The sequence below is a fragment of the Microtus pennsylvanicus genome, chromosome 8 (genome assembly GCF_037038515.1).
Source record: "Microtus pennsylvanicus isolate mMicPen1 chromosome 8, mMicPen1.hap1, whole genome shotgun sequence".
Lineage (NCBI taxonomy): Eukaryota > Metazoa > Chordata > Mammalia > Rodentia > Cricetidae > Microtus > Microtus pennsylvanicus.
This window is the reverse complement of record NC_134586.1, coordinates 68,062,976-68,077,445: the sequence shown is the minus strand read 5'-3', so window position 1 is coordinate 68,077,445 and position 14,470 is coordinate 68,062,976. Positions and strand designations below refer to the sequence as shown.

General features: G+C 39.0%; 1 protein-coding gene across 4 annotated transcripts in view; it reads right to left on the bottom strand.

The window, feature by feature from the left end:
* The window catches only part of Ctnna2 (catenin alpha 2), a 1,099,183-nt gene extending 1,094,209 nt beyond the window's left edge, over nucleotides 1-4,974 (bottom strand). For all 4 annotated transcript variants that reach the window (XM_075983800.1, XM_075983801.1, XM_075983798.1 and 1 more), the window contains exon 1: nucleotides 4,643-4,974. The gene's annotated coding sequence lies outside the window, so the exon portion shown is untranslated. The remainder of the gene's footprint in view (nucleotides 1-4,642) is intronic.
* Between the last annotated feature and the right edge of the window lie 9,496 nt (nucleotides 4,975-14,470).

The window sequence follows — 14,470 nt, the reverse complement described above, 5'->3', positions numbered from 1 at the left end:
TTAACTCACAACTATAGATTCCTGCACTGAACCCACACAAGACCTGCCTCACCAACAATCAGTCAAGAAAGACAGCCTACCTTTTACCTGCTGAGCCCAATAGGTACAACGGATCCTTATAAATCCATTGTTACATACACAGTTCTGTTTAATCTCAATGAGTACAAACAAAACAAACAGTGTATTTGAAAGATAATTGTTGAGAGGATGGAGGAGAGCTGTGGTAAAAAAAATGGGGGTGACATACAGTAGTCAGTATGCCTGACGTGTGAAAGTGTAAAATAATAATAGTAATAAACATTTTTAAGATTCCAGCTTATATTCTATTCATTTTTGGAAATACACTTACTTATGAATAATATAAGTTAAGCTAAGATCAACTCTATGTATTATTACGATTATTAAAATAAATATAAGAAAAACTTTTTTACTATTAGGAAAAAGGCAATGAAGCTGTGTGCACCATTAAAAGCAGATTAAACAAAAACATTACAAACACTGCTACTTTGAACTTGCTTGCAGAGAGTACTTCCTGGAAATCTATATTCAGATGAAAGTACATTCCTACCACTTCCACTGTTAGGTGGATATATTCCACAAAATAGCTTATGAACCGCAAATAAAATTAATGATTGACCAGCAGAGGTTGTCTACAAACATTTGCCCCTCCAGATTTTCAGTGTGATCAGAACAAGTTCCAGGCAGACACTCTTGTTTTCACCATGTGTTAGTTCACCAACAAAATACCAAACAAGATTACTCTTGTTTGGAATCATGAAGGTTTTTGTATCTTCATTAAAAGAAAATTTAGTAACTCTATAATATCACGAGTAAAATAGAAAGCTCCAAGAAATAATTACTTTCAGAAGTTGTGGTTTTGTGTATGTTAAAATAAAATATCTTCTAAAGAGATATCATCCTGGAACTTAAGAAAAAGCAAAGGGAGGTGTGATAATGATAATATTAAATGATTTTTTTCTAGGAAGTATCAAGTCTTTTCTCTATCTCACAGTTTAAGAAAAAAAAACAAGAAAAGCATACTGTGGGTCTAACTGTGGCACAAACTCCCGGGCTCTGTGTCTTATGATAAGATGGAGTACTAGGTGTGACGACATGGAAGTAAAATTAAAAGCAGCTAACTGCTAAGTGAATCTCCAGTGAGAAAGTGTGTACCAAGGTACAGCCAATGGACTTGTCTGAGGTAGCAGAGTACTCACTATAATAATATGTTTAACGTTTTTACAATATTCACCAATTTACCAATAGTCTAAAAAATGAATAGCCTTGTTGATACGCCTCACATCATACCAGGCTTCCTCCTCCATTTCTGCTTTTAGTCCAGCTGCCGTACCCATACTATTTGGCATTCTTCTCTGGGATTTCCACACAAGCTTGAGTGCTCCTACTAAATAAAACATTTTTCATGGTCACACAAACATCTGTCCCCTTCAGTACTGCTGTCATAGCTCTCCTCCATCTTTGAGGTGCATAATTCTATATACAATGTTGGAATGTTTTTTTTAAATCTGTCCACCTATTTAAAATAATACTAATGCAAAAACATACCTTGCTCCAAGTTTTGTACTAAACACATTTAACTTCAAAGCAAACTCCTTGCGCCATAATCTTATACCACTGAAAAAGCCAGTTTCTTAATTGCAGGTAAGGACACAGTGTTCTTAAGCAAGAGAAACTGAACTCATCTTGGAAACTTTCTCCAAAGAACTAGCTCATTGCAGCTGTAAAACCGCACCTAATGCAAATACCTTTTATCTTCAACTAACCTATGAGCTGAGACCAAAGAGTCTTTTTCTTCTTTACACCTTTTTCTGAAGCTCACACTAGGCAAAATTACTCTGCATATGTGTCAAGAGCTTGAAAAAAAAGAGGCATAAAAGACATATTTACAATATTTCATGTGGGGTTTGCAACATATTCTATGAAGTCTTTGTTTGTATTTTAAAGACCCATGAAATAAAAGGCAGATGCTTCTGGAGATAAAGTTCTTGAGAATGTATTTGTTAGTTAAGGTAGCAACCTTTTTTTTTGTATGTGTGTTCTGTTTTGGGGGATGATGTGCAATAAGTCCAGGACCTAGAGCATGTTGGACAAGGGAACTATCACTCAGCTATACCCCAGCTACACCTAATTGCCTCTTTATGCATTCATTCCTTTTCTGGTTCATATTTTATTCATCTCACTCATCTACTCTCCTAAGATATTGTCATAAACAAAATATTTTATTTTCTATTTCTTTAATAACTTCAGTCTGCTTTCACAATATTGATGAATATTTATAAGCAAGAGTCAGATAAAATGTGCTTTTCGAGCCATAGTGAGCACTGTATTCCTTTCTGAGATAGTAGCTCATCATTCTGTGCAGAAAAACTGCAACATGGAAAAAACAGACTGATGAGGGACTGCTCCTCCCACACTCAGAACTCCACAAAGCAAGTGTAATAGATTGGCAGGGAAAAGGGCATTTGAAAGTAAGTTAGAACAAAAAAAAAACTTAGCATCCCCATAAAATTGCCATGAAAGTTTTCCACTGACTGAAACTCAGGACAAGAAAAGACACAGCAATAGTCAAAACACACCTGTGTGCAAATTTACAGTCAGCTAATATAACCACTCAAATACATACACGGTTGACCACATTTCTACCTGGAGACATTTGTAAACGATACTTCAACCAAGCTTCTGCCACATGGATGATAAGCCTGCCAAGCCATGAAAGGAGCGGCATTCCTCCAGGGCAAAAGAAAGGGGGAGACCTCTCTTGTTTCCTTATATCATACACTTTCCAAACACTAATCCAGACGATCGTCGGTATCCGCTGTTGGTCAGAGTTGCACTCTGCCACATAAGAAGGCAATTCTCTTCATTTCAACTCTGACTGGACATTCACATAAAATGCAAAAGTGCCTATTACACTGCTGGAATGTCATCAAAATTTCAGTAAAAGAAATAAATCCAAAACTTACTCCATACTGTCGTTATTGACTGGCAGCTTCAGCGAATCTAGTTTCGGTCCCTCTGCTCATACTATTTATGTACTAAAATTTAGGTTTCTTAAAGTTAAGGTTGGGGGAGGTGTTAATGCTCAGAAGAATTTCAACAGGACAGAACATAAATCTTTAATTTTTCCAGTGTTATGCATACAATTAGACTCACTGAGATGATAAACTGAGCCAGCATTGCTGTCCTGCTATGTAAGTAACCGCTGTCTAAGTCAATCATTTAGAAACAACACTTGCAAACAGGAGAATTGCCATGCCATCCTTGACACAGACAGACTAGTCAGAGGTGAAGCTAAAGGAAGCAATGTCAAACACAATTTTCAGTGCAAGTAACTGATGAAAAATTGACTGAAGATTTTAAATTCTTAACAATAACCCCAGAGGCAATTCAACTTTTCAATAAGTGTAAATCTGGGTACGGACGCAGTCACCTGGAACATTTTTCTTCAAGTATGAGGGTTTCTATAAGGCGGCTGAGAAGGACTGAGAGTGCCTATGCTGAATCCTATCACACGGCTAACGCTATCAAAATGATATGTTTACAAGACAGAGGAGTACAGTCTCATTCTGCAATAACCGGCTAGCCATTCTCCGTCTCCTGAAGTTAACCAGGGATGAACAAAAGCTCTATCTTCCTATTGCCTCAAACCAAGTTCTCCGGGTGTTTTGCATACCAAGCAAAACACAATGTGTAATGCACGGGGCATTAAAGTTGAGAGAGTTTCTGTTTGTGAAGTAGGTAGTGACAGAGCCAAGGACACACAGGTTCAAGTCCAAGCTGAATATTAGGCCGGTGGCTTGAAAATGTCAATCCAGAAAGGCCTAGGGGAAGGGATACAGGCTTCCACTGTTGCCACCCTTCCCCACCCCTCCCCTCTTTCTCTCTTGTTCCCTTCCCGGGGCTTCTCTTTCCTTGTGGTTTCTCATGGAGACGACAATCAAAACAGAGAAAGCTGGGTTTTAAATTGGTGTGATACACACTGGGAAAAAGCAATTCCCAGGAGGAAAAAAAAAAGGAAGAAACTGCTGAAGAGGGGAGTGGGGGGCGTTTGGAAACACATCTAAAGTGACAACCTCCCCACCCCCATCCTTTATAGCACATATCCATAGATTGTTCCTGGACTCTATTCCTTCCAGTTCCCAGTACTCTATTCAACTTGACCCTTAATCCTGACAATGTAAAGAACTGCAGGGCATTCTCTGAGCGACAGTGCCTCTCTTGGTACATGAGACCAATTTTCCAGAAGCCCCTGAATCCGGACAGTTGTAGCAGACAAGGATGCTCCCCACCATCCCACCCACCGGGAAAGGGGTGAGGTTGAGAAGGGGGTGAGATGAAGAGAAGATAGATAAAAGGCATGGAAAGATGAGCTGGAGGGTGAGTGACTGAAAGAAAAACAGAGAAGAAAGAAAGGGAGGAAAGGAAGTAGGGCTGGGTAAAAGAAGAAAGGGATGAAAGAAAGGCTGGAAGAAAGGAGCGGAGAGGAGAGAGGGATGTTGGGAAGGATGAGGGCGGGAGGGCTGGGGAGCGAGCGGGAGGGAGGGGAGGATCGAGAGGAAGGGAGGGAGGCAGGAAAGGAGGGAGGCAGGCAAGGATGGAGGATGCTCTGCCCGGGACTCACCTCTGTGGGTCGGTGGGAGTTTCTCGCCTCCTCCTCCTCGTCCTCTGTCTGCAGCAGCTGGCGTGGAATGACAGAACGGCTGGAGAGGCGGCGGTGGGGACTAGGGCAGCTGCTGCAGCTGCTTCTGGCCGAGGTGCGGTGCCGCCCGCTCCACCCGGGTCTCCGCCTCACTCAGGGCTGCCAGCAAAGCCGCTCCCCCCTCCCCCCGCCCGCCCCGCGTCCTGCCCTAGCGAGCGGCAGCGGCCCGAATCGCCGCTAGGGGAGGTGCCCAGTGCGCACGCGTAGCCGCTTTCTCGCTCTCTGGCGCGTGCCCGCGACTCGCCCGGGCTGGCAAAGGATGAGCACGCGGGCGCGCGGCCCGGGAGCGCCCGAGGGGCGGGACTGGAGACAGGCGCCACAGAGGGCGCAGGTGCCGTCTCCATGGCAATGGCGTTACCCTCTGGGCGGGGACCAGGAGCTTGACGCGGCCGGTCCAGGAGGGGCTGGGCTCCTGAATGATCTGCATTGGGTGATGGAGGACTGAATGGAGAATCATACTCAGAAAGACTGGACCACGTGGCAGCAGGAGGCCAGGGCCCTGGTGGACCTGGATTCCCCGAACGCGGGAAAACCTGGAAGAGGATGGGACTGTTAGAGAAAACAGGGCCGAAGCTGTTTAACAAAATCTCTGTGGATGCATTTTCTGTGGAAGGCATTGCAGTAGTCTGTATTAAGCACTCTAGGATGTTGACGTATCCAAAATGTTTAAAGTCACTCTCTGTCCTCCAAGGGGTTACACGAGTGGGAAACATGAATAAGAAGCACGTGTGCCTTGTTAGTCAGAAGTGGGGTCTAACTGTGATTGGGTCTGTGAGACATGCTTAGAGTCAAAACCGGTACACAGCTATATCCAGGGAGAAGCATAAGTTACAATTGTCTTTGTTAGACCACAGTGCCGAAAGACAACTTTGGCTTTGTCTGTAATACACCAAAGCGGGAAAAGTGGAAAAAGTGGAAGAAGGCTTATGGCAGATTGAAATGCAAATGATGATTATTGCATCTGGAAGCCCTCGTCCACTGAGTCCTTTGTTCATGCCATGCTTAGATGGCCCTGAATGACTGGGTGCTCGCATTCCGATTACCCTTTCACCTTTGGCTGTATCCGCGGTAGTTTGATCCACTGTTGCTCCTAAACTGCAAATTTGCAGTTGTTTGGAAACCACCTGGAACTCAACCGTCCTCCTATCTCTTAGTTACCTCTATACGATCCTCTATCTTTCTCTCCCAATGTCTCCTTGACTTTGTTTTTCTTTCCCGTCACCGCTTGACCGTCTTTAACACGTCCTGGGAAAGGTGGACAAAGGATAGCAACAGCAAGCTTTAGAAACCAAGTTCATCCGGAACAATGCAGCTTCAGGACCACGGACAGTAGCACCGCGGGACTGTCAGCATTCTTCCCTCTGAACCTCTTCCTTGTGCTCAATCTATAGAAACAGGAGAAATACTCTAAGGAAGATCCAGGTTGAGTGGTGGGAGGAAGGTTTAATAAAATCAACTAACAGGTTATCTAAATAAATAAATACATACAGATCAATTAAAGAATTTGTGCTAAAATATATGACCCCCGTGAACTGGAGCAGACTGGAAGCTGACCTTCTACTTGAATTTGAAGAAATCATTGGTTTAAAGCAAGGGTTTGCAAGATTTTTTAGTGAGTAGCTGGCAGGAATCTGGCTGGTGAAGTGCTTCAAATAAAGCAGAGAAATTCCATAGCAGAACTACATGGAGAGTTACAGAAACTGGGAGGGACCTCTAATTTTAAATGTTCCCAAAATAAAGATTATAGTAGCCCCAGTTAAATGTTCACTCAAAGAGGCTGACCTTTTCCTGATATTATTACTGTGATTGCAGGGGGTCATTGTTGTTTTATTTTTCTAAGCAGTGTTTCTCTATGTTGACCAGGCTTGCCTCAAACTCATAAATCCACCTACCTTGACTTCTGAGTACTGGGATTAAAGGCATGCACTATCACCAACCGGCTATTACTGTGATTTTTCCATTGTTTGAGTCAGGCTGGAGTGTATAAACTAAATTATATAGATTTTTAGTTCTATTAATTAGGCTTATATTTATAATACTGCTCTAATTGGCAACAAATTCATCTAGGTCATGAACTTCCATGTGAACATGAGATTTCCCTTGTTTTTGTTCTGTAGTATCAAGACTGTAAGATATTATTGAAAAAAAATTGAAAGTAATTTGTAAACTCTGTGTTCATGCAACATTTAAATTGGTGTTAACTAAAAATATACTACAAAACCATTCCAAATTCCCTATACCCTTGGTCTATCCCTTGCTTTCACAATGCACCAAAATGTTCTCTGACAATCACATTTCCTAAAGACATTATTCAGTCAATACAAATAAGGCACAATCAATCAAATCCAGCTGATATTTTTGCTTCCTGACTTCAAGGAATTTAATAACTCATTTTTATTTTAAATAAAGGAAAGCTCTCCTTTTGCTTATTCCCATTGAAAATTCAAACACAATACCAATTTACTCATTTAGTAATAATAATATAAATATTATTTATATATTATCATATCATGTCATATCTATCACTGGACTCCACAAAATTATCATTTTGTCTTTTCCTATCTTTATTTCTTTTGTTGGTGACTGGTTGTTATACATCTTTGATTTTTCTTCATTCAAACTATTGCCCTTCATATATAGAACTCAGAAAATCAGGCTTCCCGCTCATATTAAATATGAGTGCCAAAATAAATAAGAAAAGAAACTGTTAAAGCTACACTTTTGTGTTCAAATGGAAAACTATCGCATAAATTAAGGATAATTTTATCTGCAATGATGTGACATCTAGATTTTTAGAAAAGACTCCAAAACAACACCGACAATCTTAAGTAAAATTGCACCTAGAGCTTATACATTTAAATGTCAGATCTCTGTAGAACAGTGCCCTCATTCAGTCTGTCAGCTTTGGAGATTTGTTTCTGAAAAGTTTTCCTGAACAATGTCTCTTTTAAATAGGGTTTCTACCTTAAATTTACAGTAAAAGTGGGTAGAAAGTAGAATATCTTTAAATTATTTACAACTTTCCACACTATCACCTTCTTTCTACATTGACCATAATTATCTCAATTTATAGTAATACTGGATTCATAGTAAAGTTTGTCCTTAATTTGTTAAATGCAGTGGACTTTATAAACATGCATTTTATGTATCACTAACAGTAGTATCATAAGGAATGATTTTACTGCCCTAAAAATATCTTCTGTATGATATCTATCCTTCCCCTATTGCTTTCAACCCTGACAATCATATGTCTCTTGAAGGATTTATATGTGTCATCATTTAGTTATTTGTATTTTGTGGGGAGAGTTGTAAGTATAGGTGTATGGGAAGACTGCAAGAGCAAGTTAAGATCCTTGAGTTGGCAAGAAGGTGGTTGTGAGCTATATCATGTGGGTGCTGGGACTGAGCCCTGGACTTTTGCAAAGAAGGTGACTCTTAATCTCTGAGCTATTTGTCGAGTCCTCTGTTGTCTATTTGTCTTTTTTTACTCCACAATTTCACTATGTTTTCCTAAATGTCCTACTGGTGAAATCATACTTTAAGTAATTTTCCAGAGTAGTTCCTTTCATTTGGTGATATATATGGAAGATTCCTGCCCCTCAAACCCCTAGTACATGAGCAGCTTCATTTTTGATAACTATTTTCACTTTATCATCAAATGATAATCCATTAAGACTGGGTGAGTCAAAGTTAACTGATTCACTTGCTGAAGAACATCTCTGTTGATTATAATTTTGGAGAATCATAGCTAAAACTATCAAAATGATTTTGACTTTAACAACCTGTTAATTACATCACATACCACTACTATATTTATTACCTGTTGTTGTACTCTGTATTGGTCCACCTTATTCTTGGATATCTGTCAGAACATGGTCAGAAGAAGGATTCATGCTAAACAATACCTTGGGGAATTGTGAGAGATACTCCAGGAAAAAGAGGCATAAGGCCTTTTACCTCAGGTGCATTATGTTCCCAGGATTGTTCTTGGATGTGATTTTGTGCTTCTTATTACAAACATTTACATTTAATTCATAAGACATGTTCACTCTTGTTGGATGTCAGAGCACAGCTATAGAACCCAGTCTGGTCAGTGTACTCTGAATTTGGATATTGCCTTCTGTGCTGCTTTCATGTGTGCTCAGATATAATCTTTAGCACTTGGAAAGCAAATTTGATTAGATTGTTATGTCCTGAAAAGGTCTGGGAAAGGGCTGTAATGTGGGATTTCTCTCTGTATGCCATGAATACCACTGGTTAAGAAAGAAACTGGCTTGGCCCGATATGGTAGAACAGAGGTGGGCAGGGGAAACTAAACTGAATGCTGGGAGGAGAAAGGCAGAGTAGGGAAGAAGCCATAGAGTTGCCAACAGAGACAGACACAATGAAACCTTGCTGAGCCATGAGCCTCATGGTAAAATATAAAATACTCGAAATGGATTCATTCTAGATGTAAAAGCTAGCTAGCAATATGCTTAAGTAATTGGTCAAGCAGTGACTTAATTAATACAGTTTCTGTGGAATTATTTTGGGTCTGAGCTGCCAGGCAGCCGGGAAACAAACTGGCAGCCCTCCTACAACAGGGCTGCTCTATTAATATTTAGTATGTTCTTACTGATATTTATTTACATGTATTTTGATCAATTTTATTTATCTCAAGCAACCTTCCTTAGATCATTGTTTTCTTTGTTTCATTCATGTGTAATATAGACTGAAAGTGAAGTAAGTTTGTCTTCAGTATTAGACTGCAATCTGCCCTATTCTTTCAATTCATCAATCCTGAGATCAGCAAACAAGACCTGCACCAGTCCACAGAAAAGTTGATGAATATCTGTCATCACTTTTAAAAGTGATTTAAAAGTTGTTTTAAAAGACAACAAATAATGAAATCTCACTTTAGTTATTTGTATTACTCCTTTTAGTCTTATGTCTTTTAAAATAACTTTCCCTTAGCACTTTCTTTCTCTAACTAGGCCATACAAGATACCAATCCTAAACATTATGTTTAGAGACACAGTTATTTTTGATAGCCCTAAATAATCACATATACGATGTATGTTTTATGCAAATATGTGATGTTTAAAAATAAACATATTAGACAATTTATATTTGTAACTTGATGTGGGAGTCCTTTCTGTGTGTTGCTTATATTGGCTAATGAATAAAGGAATTGCCTTGGCCTGATAGGGCAGAACTTAGGTAGGCAGAGAAGACAGAACTGACTTCTGGAAGGAAAAAAGCAGAGTCAAAAAGATTCCATGGACTCTCCAGAGATAGATGTGTTGAGTCTTTGCTTGTAGGCCATGACCTCATGGTGATATACAGATTAATAGAAATGGGTTAAATTAATATGTTAGTTATCCAATAAAAAGTTAGAACTAATGGGCCAAGCAGTGATTTAATTAATACAATTTCTGTGTGGTTATTTTGGGTCTAAGCTAGCCGGGCGGCTGAGACAAACAAGCAGCCCCTCCTTACAACAGTAACTAAGAATAAATGACTCTGTTTTGACCTACTTGTGTAAAATTATTTTTCTCATATTATAATATTTTAACAGCACTTAGCATTTATAATTTTCATATAGAAATGATAAAAAAGCATAGAGATTGTTTAAAGAAACTACATCAGGAACACAGTGTTCCCCATACATATTTGACCAAGGAACTTCACCCTCAAAGATCCCATCCTGAATAGAGGTCTAAGGAGCATTCTTTTGGAAAAGATAATCTTTGTTTTCATTTACTATGCTGGTCTAGTGAGTATGTTTCCTTTATTTCTTGATTAAAAAAAATTTGATTCCCCCACTTCTATTGTTACCCTTACCAAAGAATGATTTTGCAGGGTGGAGAAATAAAAGCATGGTGACTGGGGTTCAGATGTCAATAAACCACAGGAAAAACAAATAAACAGTAAACAAAAAAAGCAACAACAACAAAAATTGAGCATGGTGGCATTTCAGTTATCCCAGGCAGCCAAGACAAGGATTCTTTGGAGCAAGTTGGCTGCCCAGATTAGCCAAGTGGGCCAACTCTGAGTTTATTATAGACTTTTCCTCATTAAATAAAGTAGAAAGTGATGAAGGAAAATGCCTGATATCAACCTCTATTCTCAAGACACTCACACAACACAAGAATAATTTACAATAAAGATACTTTAGGAATAACTGTTTTCTATTTAGCCCTTTATTTTTACAGATGGAGAAGCTGAAGCAGAGCATCATTTTCCCCTTTAACCATCATCGAACAAGTTACCTGCTGCACAAACCACAAGTAATAGTTCTTAGGGAAATAACAAGTAATACCCCAGTTCCCAAAGCTTTCTTTGATAATTCCACTGTATGGAGAGTCTAAGACAAACCCAACATGACTGCACCTATCTAGAATCTAGTTCATCATCATTATAGAGAGAAAGAAAACAATTGATCTCGTTCAAGACTGATTTCTTTATCAGGCCCAAAATAGTCATTTAATTCAGCTATCATAAGCCCATAACACAAGCAACCTGAAATCTTTTGTAAACTTTTGACTTCTTTAGTGAATACAAAATCTCTAGAATGGTAGTTCATAGTATTCTCTACATGAGTTTTGATTACTAAATATGATTGGAAAATGCATAATCATAAACAATGTTATTTATAGATTATTTACTAATGCTGGAGCAAGTGCTTTCCACCTCTTTAAGACATGAAATGAATAAGGACTTTGACAGTTTTAGGATACAGAATTTAAAACACAAAGTGTTTTTTAATCAAAGTTTATGTTTTAGTTAAGATTTCCATTGCTATAAAGAGATACCGTGATTACAGAGGTTCTTAAAAAAACATTTAAGTGAGTTTTCAAGGTTTAGTACATTATCATCATGGCAGGACATGGTGGCATGGAGTTAGACATGGTACTGGATACGTAGCTGAGAGTTCTACTTATTGACCCACAGGCAATAAGTGAACCATCTACCACACTAAGCATAGTTTGAGCAAAGCCCAAAGCCCACCCCTTCAGGTAACACAGGGGTGTCACTTCCTCCAACAAAGCCACACCTACTTCAACAAAGCCATATCTCTCAATAGTGTCATTTCCTATGAGTTTATGGGGGTCACTTACATTTAAACTGTCATAATCCATTCCCTGCCTCCCCTAAGCTTACAACAATATCACAAAGTAAAATCCATTTGGTCTAACTTCAAAATTTCTCATAATCTATCAGTTCCAACAATGTTTAAAAGTTCAAAATCTCTTCTGAAATTCATGCAGTCTCTTAACTGTAATCTCCAATAAAATAAAAATCAAAAAGCAGATTACATACTTACAACATGTTGTGGCACAGTATATAAATTACCATTCCACAATGAAGGGAAAGGAACATAATAAGGGAATATTTAAACAAAGAAAGGCCAAAAAACAGCTGGGCAAACTAAATTCTGCATCTCCGTGTCCGATGTGGAAACACTCTTCTGATATTCAGCTCTTTCAGTTTTGTTGACTGCAACATGTTTCTTTCTTTTAGATAGGCTCTGCTCCCTGTTAACAGCTTTCATCCCTGCGCAGGATGGCTATGATAACAGTATCTTGTGTTCTCCAAAGTAATCCAGGCTTCATCTCACAAAATGGCCTTTCTGGGACTCTATTCAAGCATACCTTGTCGCAGGCCGGGCTTCAGTATCTTTCATTAGTCATGTTGGCAGGTTCCACGACCCCTTTTGTTGTAAGGAAGGCCACTTGGTCATTTCAGCAAAATAATCACACAGAAACCATATTATTTAAATCATTGTTCACCCCATTAGCTCTAGCTTCTTATTGGCTAACTCTTACATCTTAATTTAATCCATCTCCATTAATTTGTGCATCACCACGAGGTCATGGCCTACCAGCAACATTTCAGCACTTCTGTCTCAGGCAGAAGCTCCATGGCTTCTCCCAGACTCCACCTCCTTTCCCCCAGCATTCAGTTTAGCTTTCCTCGCCTATCTAAGTTTTCCCCTATCAACAGGCTGAGGGTTTTTTTTTAATTCACCAATGGTATTCAAAGCATACAGAGGGGAATACCACATCACCCTTCCTTCTTCTATCCATGATTCTAAATTTAGAACCCTGTGGTGAAAGTTAGCAAGTTCAGATGCTTGCTAGGCTGGAACATGGCCCTGCTTGTTCAGTTACATCTTCACCAGCTTTTTTTTTTTTGATAATTATCTTCACTGTCTAAGCTTGGAGGTCCTGGAATTTCATCTGTAGACCAGGCTGGCCTCAAACTCAAAGATCTACATGCCTCTGTCTCCTGAGTGCTGGTATTAAAGTTATATACTACCACACCTAGATCTAAACTGTTCTTTAATTACTTTCCATCAGTTGGAACCTTAGCTGGGTGGGATGGTGCCCTGATGTCACCACTCCTTTTATTGCATTTGTTAATCTGTTTATCTCTTTGAACATAGGATTTAGCTATATTCTACCATGACCATGGAAGCTCTTATAAAATAAATATTTAATTGGCATGGCTTTAAGTTTTTTAGTCCATTATCATAATGATAGGACATAACCGCATAGAGGCAAACATTATGCTGGAAAAGATGTTGGGAGTTTTATATCCTGATATACAAGCAACAGGAAGTGAACTGTCTACCACACTGATGATAGTTTGAACAAAGGAGACTTCAAAGTCCACCTCAACAGTGACACACTTCCTTCAACAAGTCTACACCCACTCCAACACAGTCACACTACCAAGAGTGTCACTCCTTATGAGCTTATGGGGGCCCATTACATTCAAACTACCCCTGTTGGATTCAAAACATGACATTAAATGAGTTCATCGTATTTATGCTGTTGGGGATAATTCTTGCATCAGCGGAATGAGCTGACAAGTGATGGGATGGTCTCAAGCCCACACAAATTTGATGCAGGACCCGTGCTGTTTTTTTTTTTTTTCTCAGTACTCTACTTTATCCTTGCTAATGGAAGAAAAACACATTCTTCAGAGAGACAAAACACTATCTTCTTGCTTCAACTTGGAGGTGGTGAAAAAAAATTACTTGTAACGTATATATCAAGACAATTTGAAAAGAAGTTTTATCAATTTAAAAGTATAATTATAAATGCCCGTCAAAGATTTAGGCTGCTTATACCAACACGGGTGATGTCCTGGCTATGTAAATGTCTTCATTCTATGTGAAAATGGGCATATAAATATATTTATTTTCTTAAAGTTTCTTTAACAGTATTATTTTCTGATTTAAAAATAAAGCCACTGAACAAGCAAACTCTAATACTATAAGGTCTAGATTTTCAGTGTCTGCTGATATTGTTTTTATTTTCATAATGCAACTGAAGTATTATCACAAACCTTGTCAGGACACACTCAACAGTTCTGACACATTGGCCTATTCATCCATTCAAGAAACTTTTGACACTTCTCTATTGAATGACATTCAAAATTCTCAATGCTATCTATTTTGATTTAAAGAAAAAAACAGGCTTTGCTATCCATGATCTCATAGTTATTTAAGGAAATTGACTGTGGTGGATAAGGTAAGTGTAATATGGAGGGAGCAGAGTGTTTAGAATACATGACAGACATATAGTACCTCCAGTATGCATGCATATCTGTTCTCATTCTAACAGCTATACAAGCTCTACCATGCAGCCTACATGCTTCAGGCTGAGCTCAGTCTGACTATCCAAGATAAAGGTTTATCTCAGGATAAATATATATACTATATCCTGTATATTGGTTCAGAAATTCGGGCATCATCTTATG